Raw genomic sequence first — 19236 nt, forward strand, 5'->3', positions numbered from 1 at the left:
GCCTTATGGCCTGAAAAAGTAAAGCTGAGATTCCTGAAATAAAAGTAGTGCTGGCACCATAATTTTGCTTTGGAAAAATGCTAAGGGAGGAGGGAACCTACACTGACCTCAAAGGAGGAAGATTTATGTGTCATGAATACTACCAATAGGTCAGTGGTTCTCAACCTGTGGGTTGGGACCCCATTTGGGGTCGAACAACCATTTCACGGGGGTCGCCAAACAACGCAGTCCGCCATTTTTCCCCCTTTTCCTTGGCTGTGCTATTCCCTTTTATTCTATTGGCTTTTGAAAGCCAATAGAATAGACTCTCTTGAATAGAGTCTAATTCTATTGGCTTTCAAAAGCCAATAGGAATTGTCCAGGCTGTCTCTGCCCTGCTGAGCCCACCAAAAGTCCCATTCTGCAAACGGTGCTGCAAGTTGTCTGCAGCGAAGGCGAGCTGTCTGGAAGTTTCCACCCCTCCCTGCTGAGCGACTACTAAAAATGTAAGTAAAAGAGGGCCAGGGGTGGGAGGTGGGAGGCTGGCGGGCACAGGGAGGGTTGCTGGTGCGCGTGAGGCCTGGCGGGTGCCTTACCTCCCTTGGGCTGGGCCAGCTGGTGGCCCAGCCGGTGGTCGGCCTGCGCCATCTCTGCCACTTGCCAGCTATGCCTCGGCCGGCGCAGGGGGCAGCACCACGCATGCGTGGTGCTCTCGGGCAGGGAAAGTCCTCGACTTACGACCGGTTGGGTAGTCCTCAACTTACGACCGGTTGGGTAGTCCTCGACTTACGACCGGTTGAGGTTGCGGCATTAAAAAGGTTGAGAACCACTGCAATAGGTGAAAAAATGTCTAAAAGGCATCTTGAAATGTCCTTTATTGCAGGCCAGCAGTACAATCCCACACATGCATATTCAAAAAAACTTCAGCAAGATCCACTGAATATATATCCACTGAATATAGACCCAGCATCACTTTTAAATGGAAATTAAGACAGGAGTCCTTTGCATACTTTCCAGAGATTTCCACTCATCTGTTTATGATTTATTTCTTAATTGGTATGTATGAGATAGTCTTGTTAGTCTTCTTGAACTTCAATGGCAGGTCCTTACAGATAAGTGCTTGTTTAGCAACACAATTCAGACCAATTTGGTCATTAAGAGAAGCAGTCACTAATGGAAACAGTGGCTGTCCTTAGGACAGCTTTCCTTTTCTTTATAGATTTGTGAAGATTGTAAATGAGAGGATTGGTTGTTAAGATTACTTTTTCAACACTGTCATAATTGCAAATAGTCACTAAATGAGGCAGTTGCTAAACAAGGACTACCTGTATTTCAGGTAATCTAATATTCTCTGTGTGCTGTATAAAATGTTCTTCTAGATTTTAGTTGACCCTCAACATATGTTAAACCCAGAATGCAATTAATGTAGAAGTGATAGAAGTCTGAAAGAAGGCAAATTGCTTCCATACTTTAACTAAAAAAATCCTATGGCCCATGAATTCACCGTATATAAAGCTTGATTGAAAGAAGTCTTCACCATTGTAATTCTCTTGGCAAAAGAGCTGTGGTGGTGCAGTGGTTAGAATGCAGTATTGCAGGCTGACTCTGCCCACTGCCTGCAGTTTGATCCTGATCAAAGTCAGTAAAATGAGGACCCAGATTTTTGGGGGCAATATGCTGACATTGTAAACCATTTACAGAGGGCTGTAAAACAGGAGTCCCCAATCCCCTGTCCGTGGACCAGTATCGATCCATGGCATGCTAGAAACTGGGCCATGCAAATAAGTGAAGCCCCGCCCACGGAATGCAGGCAGCACATGAAACCATGCCCCCTCCGGTCCCTGAAGCCCAAAAGGTTGGGGGCTTCTGGTGTAAAGCACCATTATACAAGTCTAAGTACTGTTGCTATTGCTAAAAAAAGGGGCATGTCAGGATGAGATTTGAAGGCTCTGGATTGTCATTTAGACAGTACCCTCCTTCTCTAGTCATTACCTCAAGGAGGGAGAGCGGGAGGAACAATAATAATGACTTTTCTGTCATTTATTAATACTGTAACTTGCAATAAGACAAAATAGGTGATAGGTGTAATATTTGTTCCTTCCTTTTTATGCACTAGTTTGTGTGAGTTTGCAAGTAGTGATTCTTTCATTACAAATTCTCTTTTTTTCTCAACTCCCATAGCAAGATGACGCTTGGATGGCCTGTGCTTGAATAGTCTGATGCTAGCTTATATTCCACTAACTCCTAATACTTTAAACTCCATTAGGTCTCCCAGACACACAGGGGACTGAAAGTGACTTAGTGATTCATACGTAAGTTGATGCTGATCAGGGAGGAGCCTGAACGCAGTCTGCACCCACTGCTTTATTGCAACTGGAGCAAATAAAAATGAAGTAATAAAGGACTGACTCCTATAGATAAAAATGATAGGAAAAAGATTCTGGAGAACAGAAGGAAAATCATAATTCAGATTTACGTAGTCTAAAACACTAGGTTGCAAGCTGTCCCTCCGTGAATAATAACAAATAGAGGCTTTGGAATTATCATGCTAGATCCTATGAATGTAGATTATGATGTTGCGCTGAATAGTTTTCAGTTATAAAAAAATAAGACAACAGGGCATCAAATCCAGAAGAGTCTTATTAAAAACAATGTGAAGAATGAAATGGGCTGCCTGATCAGACATCTGGATTCAATAAGTGTAACAACCACAATAGCAACTGAAATCATTATTGCTATTATTCATGCACAGAGTAAAAGCTACACAATTGTCTTTGAGAATTGACTAAGGGAAGAAATTGGAGGCAAGGCATGGAGGCAGGGAACGATATGAAATCATTGCTGTGTGGTCTTGCTCCCTGCGTTTACTTTAATTGTGTGTTTTATTCACTGTGCCCGTTAGCACTGCAGTGGCAGTCAGAAAGTGGACATGGTTTCCATCTATCATCCTGATTCAAAAAGAAAAGGAAGCAGACCATTTTAGTTACAGCACATTAATGATCATTACTTCTCTAATGAAGATTTGTGTTGCTTTTTCAGGAACCTTGAAGCTAATTTGTAACTTATTTGTGGCAGTACAAATTATTCCAGAGCTTCTGCCTGCTTGAATTTAGCTCATAGGATTGCTCATGCTAAATCCTAGGAGAAAAAAAATCCATGTGTGATGGATCAATGGATATACATATAGACACTGTACTTGGTATTTCTCAACCTTGACAATTTTAAGATATGTGGACTTCAACTCCCAGAATTCCCCAGCCAGCATGGCTGGCTGGGCAATTCTGAGAGTTGAAGTCCACATACCTTAAGGTTGCCAAGGTTGAGAAACATTGCTCTTTTCCATCCAATGGCCCTAGCAGAATTGACAAAGGATGGGTATGTGTTCAAACTAGGCAATATTCATATGTGCACTCAGCATCATATTGAATGGGCATGCTGTTGCTTCCTATAAATATTACTGGGATTTTTTTTTAAAAAATAAATAAATAACAATCTAAACTAAACTTTCAAACCTTCCATTTAATCCTTCCCAGAACAAACGGTATTTAACCTTAAACCTTTTGGTCTTTCATTCTGAATTGTGTTCTTCCTTAATTTTTTTGCTAATGGCTAGTTATTATAATTGAGAAATAGGATGTCAGGTGGCTTACCGTAAGAAAGGAGAAGGAAAAAGAAGCAGTTTATTTTGGTATAAAAATTGGGTAGAGGCCTATAAGAAGGTTTGTAGCCCTGTTTTATAGGACCACTAAAATCACATCTGAGTGTAATTTTTGAATGTTTATAGCCTATTTTCCAGTACTTTGAGGTGGCAATAATACAATCACTAGATTTCCATGCCATAGGTATAAAATACACTGCCCTTCCAAAATCCTACTTCTACACATACAGGTGATATTGTCCAACTTGCTTGGCAGACTTCAGCTTTCCTAAAATTTCTAAGTGTTACCTTGTTCACCCAAAGTTTGCTCACTCCTAGGCTAAAGTTTTTACCTATAGATAATCATGAGGGCTGCATTGTGAGCTCAACATTTCTACAAAAATCCTCCCTATCTGTTTCAAGCATCTAGGAGAATCTTCTTTTACAGATGTTAACATCATAGTGCTTGGAGGAATAAGTGGTAATATGCAAAATGTTTATAAAAAGAAAAGAGAAGAAATGGGCAAAAGTCATGCCATTTTAATAAATGCTACGTTCCTAGCATGCTAATTCTTACCTGTCCTCTTTTACTTACTCTGTGTGTCTGGGGAAAGAGGTTGAAAATCAAGGTTTAGTTCATATACTGGTGACTTTTCCCAAGATGTACAAATCCAGTTCTAAGATAATTTTATATTGGTTGTAATAAAATATATGACTGAACATTACACTGTGCTGTTTTACTTTGTAATATACATCTTTTTCTTTAAGTAATTCTTTGCCTTCCTTTCCTAATTATACCATTATACATTGTGTAGTAACACCTTACTAATTATTTTGATCTAAGTTAATCCTTGTAAAACCTGAAGTTTGAACAGCATTACTGTTTGAGCATTATTTTTGTATTTCTTTTTTATGTATATTCATCTGCAGTGGAAGTTATCTGTTTTATTTCATGATAATTATTATTGTAGGGACTAGCAGTCACAGGGAATCAAAATGGACTTGAAGGCACCAAAAGAACAACAACAACAATAACCAGTCGTTATTAAAGAGAAACCTCATGTTCAACCAGGAAAACATTTTTTTTTAAACAATCAGTTGATGCCTGTGGGGTTTTTTGGTCAAAAATGTTTAACAATTTCCTGTGTTCTGGAAAGAAACAAAGAGGAGGATCCAAAAATAAATACCGAAGGTAAGCCAATATACTTTGTTGTGGCAGCTTTTAAAGCATTTAGCCATAGCTTCTTGAAATTTAAGGAGCCATTTAGACTTGGAACAAGCCTTACAAAACAGCTCTCTTCTTGAAAGATGTAACAAAATACCTCAATACCCTGTGCTTCCATCAGCCTCAAGGAAGAGATGAATTCCGGACCAAACTGTGTTTTGACTCAAGTCTATTCTCTTGATGGAAATCATGGTTTTAGACGTACAGAGATACATGATGTCTTCGTTCAGGGAAAAAAAAGACATTAAGCCAAATCTCTGCAATGTCTTGAGAAATCAAGAGTACTTGATTTCATTTTTGTTTTGCAGCATTTTCTCCCTCACTCTGGCTCTTAAGCAAAACAGAGGCTGGCAGCCAAGTGCAGCTTCTGCATCCATGGCTCAGTCTTGGGGCTGATGCTTTACAAAACACATAGGAGTTTGCTGCTGGCTAGAAGAAAGATTGCAAGCCTCTGCTTTTGGAGGGAGGACTGATGCTCACTACTAGATGACTTAAAGCTAGCATAGCTGCACACTGCTGGCTTGCTAACTTAAACAAGCTCTTAAGCCAAGTTTTTAATGTTTATGGGTTTTTTTAAATTTATGTATTATGGTGTTTTTATTGATATTGTATTGCTGAATTGGAGCCATCTAGAATTTGACATAAGATGGGCAGCTATATAAATGTTTTCAATAAATAAAATCACCATCCTTCTGGAGACATCATCTGTGGCCTTCAGCTTATTGGGGACTGATTATAGGAGCTGGCTTTGGGCTCACTGTGTGTATGTGCCATGAATCTCTTTCCTCACTGTAATTCTAAATGGAGCATGTTTTCAGTTGCTTTGAAGATGAGAAGCACAATATAATTTGCCTCCGTTGAGAAGTAATATATATTATATTGTGCAGTTAATCGGTCACTAAAAAGACAGGCGGGACGAAAAGTAAAGCAAAACCTGGTATAAGTAGCACTCTCCCCATTCCTCCAAAAATACCTCTGATTAACACTAGACCAACAATCAAGCAGTAAATAACACTCCGGTCAAGGAACTACCAACTCTGACAAACAATTAAACAGCAAACCTCAGCCTAATCAAGGAACCACTAAGAACACTTCCACAACACAACATTTCTACCACATTGAAATGCAAGCCACTTATACGTAAACAGAGAGAACTCCCCTCTAGCACTGATGATGTTACCTAGCTGGGTATTGAAACATCTGCAAGAAAACAACAAAGCTCAGAGAGAACCAAGAACTCCACAATTCATCCCTGAGCTACAAATATTCTTCTTCTTTTTTTAAAACAACAACAACTGGTAGCTGAACTACAAAACAGCCTCCCTAATCTCTTCCAGCTATTCTACTTGCATTGGTATTGTATGCACACAGAAACCTCAGCTACATTTCAAACTGCTACAGTAGTTGCGACTTCAGGTTGATGCCAGGCATCTTTCCAAAGTGAATCATGTCACTTGTGCATCTTGACGAGGTGAGGCCAGGTGCTTTGTGTGAATCTGCTTTTGCTTACCATGATGATCTGTAATGGAATCTCTACAGGAGGATCATTTTGAAGAAGGCTCCTTAGAGATTTTGAATGGCTTATATAAATAATATGGCTCTTTTCCAGGCCAATGGCTCAGATCTAGTCTACGGTAATAACCACTGCCAAGTTTTAAAATCCATGACCTAGGGCTATACAGCTTGGCTTCCTTGTTGAAGCCTACTGCAGAATTTAACCTATAACTTTTAAAAAAATTCTACAGATAATGATAAAATAATTGTCCATGCATCCAGGATTAACGAGGGCTTCAAATGTCGCCTTTAGATCTGAATCCAGTGAAAGAGTGATGAGATATTACTAGGACCATAAAGGTGGCAAACATTTGTCCATACAGACACAAGAAATTGAACCCAGCTTAATGGGCTCAAAGTTACTCTCTGACATATAGTCGTTTTTATAAATAATATCACGGTATAGGCAGTGGTTTTTAATCACTGTGTTTTCTTCTTTGCTTTTCAATTATTTTGCTATTACAGACAAGGAGACATACTAAGTGAGAGAAAAAGGAGAAGGCAATTGACCACATCTGGGGAACATATATAAATGTTCACATGGAAGGAGCTTTTTCCCACAAGTTCCCACTTCTTCTGGGGCTGCATGTAAGCTTTGCTTTTCTAAACTCTCAAGAGGCATCTGATCAGATTGGTAGTCCTACTACCTGTTGCACCTTTTCTGAGATCCAGTTGCACATTTAGCAACCAATATCTCACAAAAACAGAAAGTAGTAAGTGCTACCATGCTTAGCAAATCAAGAATCAGAGAGGAATGCACATTTGCAAATATGTAAAACATAAAAAAGTGTTCAAAAACACTCCAGTTATCATTTGAACAATTTCCAAAATATGGCCATATTATGAAAGTTACAGTTGGGAACAGGAATTGGAAGGAATGAGGCAAGAGGTTAGATTACTATATTCCCCTAATAGCAGAAACAGGCAAGGGAGTCAGAAATGGGTGTGTGGGAAAATGTATTCTAGAAAGGAATTTATAATCCTCTTTTATAACCCCCCCCTGTTTCTAGTGTAAAGGTATAGACTTCCTTGAGACAAGTTTGATTGCTGATGTCTACATTTATGCAATTTTCTTGGCAATATTACAAAAGCGAATTGTCCTTGCTTTTTGTCAGGATGTTTTTTTGACTCCCCACTCTGTTCTACAGTCCTGGGATTTTTGATGCTGTCCTATCCAAGAACTAATCAGGCTTCTCTGTGCTTAGCTTTTTCCAAGAAAAATCAAGGTCAGCTAGGCGTTGATACTTATTGGAGCATTTCTGATACAGAAAAGCAAAATGCATGACTGAATTTAATATGGCTCTTAATGGTATGTGCATAATAAAAATAATATTTGAAAACATCGCCCACCCTTCTGTAAATGCAATATTGACATTCAAGATACATGGATTCAAAGTATTTACAATTCCTTTGTGAGTTTACTGTTTATAATGCATATTAGCATAAATCCCAGCTCTGCTAGTTCTGAAGCATTAGCGTTGAACTTTGAGAGTGGACCCATATTTTTGTTTAAGCTCTTCAATAATAAATAATAAAACTGAAGTCTTAGATCCCAAAATCCTGAAGGGAAACAGATTCTCTTGAAAAATTATAAATGTAAAGTTTCAAATGGAAGGTGGAGAGCCAGTTTGTTTAATGGTTAAGGCATCAGGCTAGAAACCAGAAGATTGTGAGTTCTATCTTAGATACAAAACCAGCTGGGTGGCCTTGGGCCAGTTAGTTTATCTCAGCCCTAGGAAGCAGGCAATGGCAAACCATTTCTGAAAAACCTTGCCAGGAAAACTCTAGGGAGGCAACATCCAAGAATCAGACATTGAACAGAAAGGAAGAAAAGAAAGGAAGGTAATTGAAGGTGCTTGTTCTGCATGACTCTGACAACATGTTGTTTGGAAAGCATTTACGGATGTGTGCCACAAGATATATATATATATATTTTCAGTAGAAATGGAAAATGAAATCAAATGCTCTGATGGAGCATGAGTCATGCAGAAATGCGAGCTTCAGTAGACTTTGGCCTTCCAAGAACTGTTATCGTCTTAAATGCATTACTTGGAAGTAAGTTCCACTTGCCTGTAATTGTCCTGACTTTAAAAATTGGGAAATATTACATTCACGCAGCTCAGTTTTATTATACTGGAGAGCAACTTCTTACACACACACAAAAAAAGAAGAAACCTGTTATGTCCTGAGCCTCTGCAAGCAGGCTCGGGGCATTGCAAACGGTCCCGGGCAGGTGCAAGTTGCCCGGGACCAGACAGGCTGTCGCCAGTACTTGTGCGCATGCGCAAGTGCTGGCGTGCCAAAAGTTGCAGATTGACCCGGGAATGGCCTATATAAGAGGCCAAGAGTTTTGGGCGTTGTTGGCGTCTTGTACCTTGTATGCTGAAATGAATAAAGAAGTTTCCTGAGAACTACAACTGCTTCTCGTGTCTTGCCATTTCGCGAAGGATGCAACACTGGCGACAAAGGTGGGATGCCTTACATCGACAGAAGAAAGGTGTAAGCTTACCCGAGTGAGTCCTGAGCGGCAGGAACGGCGTTGACTCGGCAGCTACCCGCCAATCCAGCAAGTATCGGGGGTAGGCTGGCTGATAGACCCTTCCTTTCTACAAAATGGCAAAAATTGGAAGGCTTTCGGAATTCGACATCTCACATCCGGAGAGGTGGGAGTCCTACGCAGCCAGGGTGGAAAACTATCTCAAGGTAAATCAAGCAAAGGAAGATAGTTTAAAGGCTGCCACCCTGCTGTGCGTTTGCGGTCAAGACGCATTCGAAATCGCTGAGAACATTGCAGCACCTGTTCCTCTAGACTCTGTCAGCTACGCAGATCTAAAAAAGCTACTAAAAGAGCACTTCCAGCTCAAGTTGTCCGTCATCGCATGGCGCCACACCTTCGAACAGAGGGATCAACAACCCAGAGAATCGGCCAAAGAATACATTGCTGCGCTGAGAAAAGCCACTAAACACTGCGAGTTCAAGGATCTCGAAGAACGACTGAGAGACAGAATTGTATGCGGACTAAGGCATAGAGAGATACAGCAGAGACTTTTTGCCAAAGAAGACTTATCATTCCAAGATGCCTTGAGAGAGGTCACTGCAGAAGAAGCAGCGGGTGGCGCCATCAAGAACATGCGGCCGATCAGAAGCATTCCAGATGCTGCGTCCGTGCACCAGGAAGGAGTCCAAAGGAACTCTGAGGAGGATCCTGATGATGAAGTGGACCGTCTCTACCCCACGAAGGAAGGGAAACAGAAAGGAAGCTCTTCAGCTCTCCCCAAGTGCCTCGGTTGTGGAGGTCGCCACAAGAGAACCGACTGCAGGTTCTGCTCCGCTATCTGCAGAGCATGCGGAAAACAAGGACACATTGCAGCTGTGTGCCTGGGCCGTCATAAAGTACAACCTCAGGAAGAATTGCACCTGAAAGGTACCAGGGTTCCCAGCCAAAACAGGGTGGGGTTTTGCGCTTCGCGAAGAAGCATCTATAGGACAGGCACACACAAGCCCATTAAGAAAAAGCTGTCACTTAAGGTGAAGCTACAAGGGGTTCCATTGGCTATGGAACTGGATACGGGGTCTGCACTTTCAATCATTTCCATGCAAACGTTTAGGAAGATTTGTTCCGGTAGTGGAACTCAGGCCAAGCTGAGGCCTTCTGACATTGTGTTAACAGACTTTCAAAACTCCAGAGTGTGTGTTAAGGGGGAGGCCACCCTTAATGTACAGTATAAGGATTTTGAAGGTCCACTAGATCTAATAGTAGTAGGGGGTGAACGAATGAGTCTCATAGGACTTGATTGGTTTGAGGCCTTGGGAATACACATCACAGGGCTCAATAGTCTGCAAACACTTGACCTACAAGAAGTCTGCAAAGAATTTGCAGATGTTTTCAGCCCCCAGCTGGGCACATAAAAAGGACTCCCTGTTGTCATTAAAACTAGACCCCACTGTCACTCCCATTAGAATTAAAGCAAGAAGGGTCCCTTTTGCTTTAAAAAGTAAAATTGACACTGAGTTGGACAAACTGATTCAGCAAGGAGTTCTAGAACCTGTTGACTCCAGTCCCTGGGAAACCCCCATTGTCACGCCTCTCAAGGCAAATGGGGACATTCTCATCTGTGCTGATTACAAATGCACTCTGAATAAGGCATTGCAGCAACATGCCTATCCTGTTCCTGTGGTCAGTCATATTCTGGCCTCCCTCAAGGGGGGGCGCGTTTTTGCAAAGCTTGACCTAGCTCAGGCATATCAACAGCTGCCTGTTGATGATGATGCTGCTGTAGCGCAGACCATTGTGACCCACAGAGGAGCATTCAAGGTGAAGAGGCTAAAATTTGGAGTAAATGTCGCTCCTGGAATTTTCCAAAGCGTAATGGAAAACACACTACGGGGTATACCAGGGGTTTGCCCCTATTTTGATGATGTCTTAATTGCAGGAGATTCTACACACAATTTAGCTGAGAGATTAAGGGCTGTCCTGTTAAGGTTCAGGAAAACGTGCCTCAAGCTTAAGAAGGACAAATGTAAAATTGGGGTGCCTTCTACTGATTTTCTGGGATTCAAAATTGATGCTACTGGGATTCATCCTGCTGAATCCAAACTGAAAGCTATTATGCATGCTCCCAGGTCAAAGTCTAAGGCCGAACTACAGGCTTTCCTGGGCCTTCTGAATTTCTACAATTCCTTTCTTCCACATAAGGCTAGTGTAGCTGAGCCTCTTCACAGGCTATTAGACAAACAGGCAGTGTGGCAGTGGTCACAAAAACATGAGGCAAGTTTCAATGAGGTCAAAGCCTTACTCACTTCTAACAGTGTACTCGCACATTTCAATGAATCCCTTCCTGTGTGCATCGCTTGTGATGCTTCTCCTTATGGGGTAGGAGCTGTACTAAGCCACCTCAGGGCAGATGGAACTCAGGTTCCTGTTGCATACTACTCCAGAACCTTGTCTTCTGCTGAGCGTAATTATGCTCAAATAGACAGGGAGGCTTTAGCTGTGGTTGCTGGAATTAAAAAATTCCATGATTTTTTATATGGCAGGCATTTCACGGTCTTCACTGACCATAAGCCTTTGTTGGGACTGTTTACCACATGTAAGCAAACTCCCCAAATCATCTCCCCCAGAATGCTAAGATGGTCTATCTTTCTTTCTGCCTATGATTTCTCCCTATTTCATAAACCTGGGAAGGAAATGGGCCATGCTGATGGCCTCAGTAGGTTACCCCTGCCAGTAATAGAAGCTGACCCTGCACCAGCTATCAATCTTCTCTCCATTCAGGCCTTGCCCGAGTCTCCTTTGACTGCCAGAGATGTAGCCGCTGAATCAGGCACAGATCACACACTTTCACGTGTCCTTTCTTGGGTTTTATCTGGATGGCCAGAGAGCTGTCCTAGTCCTGAGTTTCAGAGTTTCTGGTCTAAAAGGAACGAGTTGTCCACTTTCCAGGGTTGTCTGCTTTGGGGAAGCAGAGTTGTCATTCCTACCTCAATGAGGACTAGGCCTGGGTTAGATAGTGACATTGAAGCTAAGGTGCACGCATGCCACCTTTGCCAACACTTGCGCCCCAAAATGCCCCAAGCTCCTGTACATAGATGGGAGGAAACACAGTCTCCATGGTCTAGGGTGCACATTGACTATGCTGGGCCCTTTCAGGGTCAATTCTTCTTGGTCCTAGTTGACAGCCATTCAAAATGGCTTGAGGTTGTACCTGTCTCTTCCACCACCGCTGCAAAGACTATTCAAGTACTGAGGGGGATTTTTGCTGCACACGGGCTTCCAGATGTCCTCGTGTCTGACAACGGCCCTCAATTCACTTCTTCCGAATTCCAAGCTTTCTTACAGGCTAACATGATTCGTCATGCCACCTCTGCACCTTTCCACCCGTCCACCAACGGTATGGCTGAACGCATGGTTCGCATCACCAAGGACGCCTTGAAGAAAATTACCTACGGAGACTGGCATCACAGGTTGGCTGACTTCCTCCTTTCTTATCGCACTACACCGTCCACTTCTATGGGGAGGAGCCGAGCTGAACTTCGTTGGGGGCGCAAACTGACTACCAAGCTTGACCGGTTGCATCCGGATAGACTGCCTTCTTCTTACACACACTCCAGGGCACCTAGACAACTCCTTGTGGGTGCCCCGGTTTGGACTCGTAATTACGGGCCTGGTCATTCATGGGTCCCCGCTGCTATATCCAGGGTCACAGGTCCTCTGTCTTACAAGGTGTCCCTGGACAACGGTCGTGTCCTGCGTCGACACATCGACCAGCTTCGCCCTAGACGGGACCTTCCTGCTGAGACTCCTGGGTCTTCTCCGGGGGGGAGGGGGACCCCTTTGGGCAAAGGGAAGGGCAGGGGTTGCTGCCCATCACTAATGAGGAAGCTACAAACAGCTCATCTCAAGGTTCCGCAAGTGCTCCCAACAGGAAGTCATGGAGCCCAATTAGAACCCAGGCATCAGTGCCTACTCCAGCCAGGGAGTCACCCCGGGGGCATAATCACTACTCACCCGCATCACACAGTACTCCAGTCAGGGAGGAAACCCGGGAGCATCCCAATAAACCATTTCCCACAAGAGAGCTGGCACACACTCCTTCTAGTTGGCCCAACACTACCCCTGTCCCTAGAAGGGGGCAAACACACAGGGAGGTGGTCGTGGAACCAAATCCCGACTACAACACCTCTGACTTCACTCAGGGGACAACTGAGTTTTGGGACAGTACTGAAAACCCCACAAGCCTGGGGACAGAACGGGAACCAGGGGACAGACAACCTCCTGACAGGTCTTGGACGGACCTTGGAGGTTCTACAGAATCGCCCAACAGTGACAGTCACTTAGAGGGGCCAGAGAGCCTGCAGCAAGGCAGGACAACCAGGTCAAACAAAGAAAGAAGCCCTGGCCTGACGAGCCCGGTGGGCAAGCAAGCAGGCCAGGCATTGGAGCACAGTCCTTGGGAACCTCCAGGGTGTAATAGGGGGGACAGATACGCATCACCCCTCAGTCAAGGGGTACTTGGCAGGTACCCAGAAGTTAGGAGGTCACAGAGAGCCAGGAAATCTCCTAAGTATTTAGAAGATTTTGTAACTCTATTGGCAAAACAGAGTTAACAGAGGGAACAGAACACTTAGACTAATGGAAGCAAAAGTAATACCTGGCATTGGGTAGTATGGCACTACACTCGCAATGGGTTATGTGTTACTATGGCATGGTTAATAGTTTTAACCCGGGGGGAAGGGGTGTTATGTCCTGAGCCTGTGCAAGCAGGCTCTGGGCATTGCAAACGGTCCCGGGCAGGTGCAAGTTGCCCGGGACCAGACAGGCTGTCGCCAGTACTTGTGCGCATGCGCAAGTACTGGCGTGCCAAAAGTTGCAGATTGACCCGGGAACGGTCTATATAAGAGGCCAAGAGTTTTGGGCGTTGTCGGCGTCTTGTACCTTATATGCTGAAATGAATAAAGAAGTTTTCTGAGAACTACAACTGCTTCTCGTGTCTTGCCATTTCGCGAAGGACGCAACAAAACACAAGGCAGCCACTGTGTTCATAGGAGCTCTACAGAGAAAGAAAAGTTTCCTCTCTGAAGACTACAAGAATGAAAAATCTTTGGAATTCCCTTAACAATACTTGAATAAATAGCAGCAAAAAGGCGCTTGTATCCTATGTTAAAGGAGAACTTTCCCACCTCCTTTGCAGGACTGTGAAAAGCTGGTCTTGAAGGCTGAGAAACATCTGAAACAACCTCAGAAAAGTACAGTGGAGGAGTATCAGGAGACTTTGGTAAAAGTGAAAATAAATTGAACCCAAAGCACTTATCACATTATCCATTAATTATTGAATACTGAAAATGGGTTAATATTATTAATCATGATAGTAAGGTGTTTTTTTTTATGAAACAGTGCTGAACCTTGAAGGAAGAACAGGTTTTTTTTTTTAAAAAAAAAAAACTATTAAACTATTCATTTTAAATTAGAATCTCTCTTAATGATATATTTTAACCTTATGCAATGAAACAAATTATCAGTGTATTGGGACAAAAAAAAAAATAAGGTAGCATTTCTTTGCCAAATCAATTGAAAGAATCTGCTGCTGGAAGCAATGGTTCTAATCTATAGATTGAGGCGGGATAAGTCTCTCAGTCAATATTAACTACAGATTGTCCTTGACTTTGGACCATAACTGAGCCCAACATTTCTGTTGCTAAGTTAGACATTTGTTCCATTTTACGACCTTCCTTCCTTCCTTGTTAAGTGAATGATTGCAGTTATTAAATTAATAACACGGTTATTATTAAATTATTATTAAATGAATCTGGCTTCCCCATTGACTGCTTGTACAGAAGGTTGCAAAAGGTGATCACATGACTCTGGGAAACCGCAAACGCCATAAATATGAGTCAGTGGCCAGAAATCTGAATTTTGATCACGTAACCATGGGGATGCTGCAAAGTGTGAAAAATGGTTATAAGTCACTTTCTTCAGTGCTGTTGTGAACAGTTATTAAACAGACTGTTGTAAGTCAAAGACTACCTGTATTAACCCTGTTGCCTTAACTGAGCTTCCTTCGTCAAAGGTAGGAATCCTTTGGAATGCAAGTGGAGGAAAGCCTCTTACTGGCACGCCGTGTTTATGAAAAATGGGAACCAGAGATTTTCCCCCACACTTTGTCTCCTCCATCAATTGTTCATTTTCTCTGTCTAATATCTCCAGCGGATGATAGTGTGTGGGCAGGGCAAGGGAGAAAATTGATGTGGCTGAAACCAAAAGGAGGCAGGACCACAGCAAAGCCCACACCAATCTATTGTTTCCTCTAAATTGTTTTCCCTCTTTGATTTAAAGCTTTGATGGATCTTAAGCAACCAGAAATCTGAAAAGGGGACTGCAGACTGACAGAAGGACAGGGGGATTCTATGCTTGTATAATTGATCTACTCCAGGGGTCTTCAAACTTGGCCCTTTTATGACTTGTGGATTTCAACTCCCAGAATTCCTCAGCCAGGCAGGCTGGCTGAGGAATTCTGGGAGTTGAAGTCCACAAGTCATAAAAGGGCCAAGTCTGAAGACCCCTGGCCTACTCGTATAGTTGGCCTACTTTTATGTAAGAGACATGACTTTTGTATTGGATATCATGTCCAGATGAATCATTAAGACTTTAGGCTGAAGAGTGATGAGGTAGATAGATCTGCTGCCATTGAGAGAAAGAATATAAAATGCAGTTGGCCCCACTGTTGTTTTGCAGGGACAAGCATTGGGAGGTCTCTTAGGACAGGGGTCTCCAACCTCCAGGCTGTGGCCCATTCAGAACTGGGCTGCGAAAGTGGAGGGCAAGTGGGCAAGCATGTACAGCTCCATCTGTGGGAGCGGTGGGCTCTTGTGCTTGCACAGGAAGCTCCATTTCTGCAAGTGGCAGGTGCTGAACCATCCCCTCTTCTCCCCCTCTGTTCCGCAAAGTTGGAAAGGTTGAAGACCCCTGTCTTAGGAAGAAGCTTAATAGATGCCTGAAGATGCAGACTTCTAAAGTCAGTGTTTGCAGCAGGTATAACTTCAGAGGTTCCCTCAACCCTCAAGGGTGGTTTGTAGCAGGGATGGTAATCAGTGGTGGGATTCAGCCAGTTTGCACCACTTCGGCAGAACTGGTAGCTAATTTTTTGTTGCCCAGGCCCAGAATGGACTTCCGAAAGCAGCATCCACACAGAGAATCAGTTGTTCACATATTTGAACCCCATCACTGATGATAATACACAGCACAAAGGCCTGTGCACAATCCTTTCTCCTTTGGCTGAAAGAAAATACATCTGCCTCCAGGAATGAAGCAAAGAATAGTTATACTAGCCATTCAGATAATTGATTTGCTGCCTCAAGGACACTGCTTGTCAGGCCCCTAAAGTCATTAAAGCTGCACAACTTCCTTGTCCTGGATATCCTTTCTAGACATAGATATTGCTGCCAATCTTCCATTCATCATTTATTTACAGACTGCCCTAATCCACGGATTTTACAATCAAGAACGTTTAAAAGATGAAATGAAGGCATTTGTTATGCTGACAACATTGTGCAGCAGTTAAAACACAGGAAGATAAAAATCAATAGCAAATTTTATATGTCATCTTGAAAGTTCTCCTCACATCCGCTCTGTTGGCTTAATATATTTGCACAAATCTCTATCATCATAACAAACAAAGCAGTTTCACCATAGAATCATAGGGCTGGAAGGGACTCTAAAGGTCTTCTAGTCCAACCCCTTGCCCAAAGCAGGAGTTCTTATACCATCCTGGACAAATGGATGTCTAATCTTTTATTGAAAACCTCTGGCAATGGAGCATCCACAATTCTGGGATGCAAGCTGTTCCATGATTTTATTATGATCTCTGTGAGGCTGGCACAATGATGGCAGATAACAACAATTGTTGTACATTTATTCCGCGACCTGGGATATTTGGTAAAATATGCAGTATGCAATAGACATGCATACCAACCTGATTTCAAATGAGTGAAGTTTAATCATTTATATTTAAAGATTTTGACAGAGTTTATTTTTGACAGAAATTGTGAATATTTATTAAAATTTAACTTCAGGATTCCATATACTGTATATCCTTTGAAGAAGTGGAAGAAATTAGCTTTTTGGATTTGTTGTATACAGGTAGTTCTCAACTTACGACCACAACTGAGCCAGAAATTTCTGTTGTTAAGTGAAACATTTGTTAAGTGAGTTTTGCCCCATTTTACAACTTTTCTTGCCACAGCGGTAAGTGAATCATTGAAATTGTTAAGTTAGTAACACGTTTGTTAAGTGAATCTGGCTTCCCCATTGACTTTGCTTGTCAGAAGGTCACAGAAGGTGATCACGTGACCGCCAGGACACTGCAGCTGTCATAAACAGGAATCAGTGACCAAGCATCCAAATTTTGATCACATGACCACGGGGATGCTGCAACGGTCATAAGTGTGAAAAACGATCATAAGTCACTTTTTTCAATCCCGTTTTAACTTGAAATGGTCACTAAATAAACTGTTGTAAGTCAAGGACTACCTACATTGTTTCTTTTTAATTCTGTATTATTACTGATATTTTATTTATTTTTGTTTTTGCCTCTCCTTGCCAAAAAGACACAATTTGATTAACAGCCATTAGGGTGGGAAATAGTTTTTGAAGTCTTGTTAGCTTCCTTATGTAGATCTTTATTTCCACTATGAAATTATTCTAAGCAATAAAATAATATATTTTACTGGCTGAGGAATTCTAGGAGTTGAAGTCCACAAGTCTTAAAGTTGCCAAGTTTGAAGACTCCTGTTTTAGACAAATCAACAGGATTGTTAAAATGACTTTTGATCAATCTCTATGTTCTTTGGACGTTCAATTCCTTTATATTTGGAATTTATGAACTTATTTGTGGGCCTGGGGCCTGGTTCCTAGTAGAACATGCAATACCAGACAGAGATATCAATACCTAGTTTATGGCACTGGATTGTTGCTGTGTTTTTTGTCAAAATCTGAGTAAGATTTTTTTTCTTTGACAAAAGGGCAAGGGAAAAACGTTTTCAAGCAATCACAACTGAGTTGTTGCTTGTTTGTTTTTATTAATTAGTTCATTTATATAAACATTTGTATGCTTCTCCATCAAAATATTCTAAGCAGTTTATCATTCATAAAAACAACACAATCCTGTAATAAACTCACATCTGTACATGACATTATCATAGAAATTACAGCCAGCCATCATCAAATGCCTCTGGCACTATCTTCAAAACAATATCATAACAGTTTTTCCTCAATATTAATATAATGATGACATTTCCTCTTTCTTTTTTTAATTATAATTAGTTTTTAGGTTACATTACATGAATGTGTAGGTAAGTGTATGTGTATGCATTAATGCTATCTATTATTTTATCTTCTCTTTCTCTCTCTCTTCTAGCTACCTATCTGAGGTGCGATGGCTCAGTGGCTTAAAAGGCGCTGGAGAAGGTCTATGCTCTAATGATTTGAGCCCTACTGCAGTGTGATAGAATGAGCTCCTGTTATTCACCTCAGCTCCTGCCAACCTAGCAGTTTGAAAACATGTAAATGTGAGTAGATAAATAGGTACCGCTTCAGTGGGAAGGTAAGAACATTCCAGGTTTCACTGTACACTCTGCGCTCCAGCGTGTTGTCATGCTGGCCACATGATCACGGAAAAATCTTTCGATGGGACAGTGGCTTAAAGACACAGAGATGAGCACTGCCTCCTAAAGTCAATTACAACTAGCAGTGTAAAACCCTCAGGGACACCTTTTTTTAAAATCTACCTACCTACCTATCATCCATCCATCCATTCATCCATCTCAACTATTTGAAAATCTTTTGGGGGAGCTAGACTCATTCCATTTTGCCCAAACTCTAGGGCTGTGGAATTAATTTCTCAATCCAGCCCACTATACAAATACAGAGAGAAGCTAAAGAAGTCTCTAGCTTGCTTACAAATCTCTGCCAAATAAAATTATGATGATGTCTCTGACCCTCCCTCTCTTCTTAAATACAATATAAGGAAAGGGCTAAAAGAATTGGAGTTATTCTCAGTCTGTACTGAATTGCTTCTGCCCTGTTAAGTCCTTAGCTAGACCACCTCCAAATGTATGTTTAACAATGCAACATGTAGACATTAGCTGAGTTTTTATATGCCTATCTGAAGAAGCAGAAAATGAAAGCCAAGCATTACTAGAATTTGATAAGTAAGCAAAAAATGAACTAATGTGTTTCTTTTGAACAGATATATATTTTATCTGCTTATCAAGAGCACATTATACTGTATAACAGTGCATTTTCATACAGGAGGGAATCCAGAAGGAGAGCAGTACTGCTTGTCCA

Source organism: Crotalus tigris, unplaced genomic scaffold (assembly GCF_016545835.1).
Source record: "Crotalus tigris isolate CLP2741 ecotype Arizona unplaced genomic scaffold, ASM1654583v1 scf7180000024439.5362192, whole genome shotgun sequence".
Lineage (NCBI taxonomy): Eukaryota > Metazoa > Chordata > Lepidosauria > Squamata > Viperidae > Crotalus > Crotalus tigris.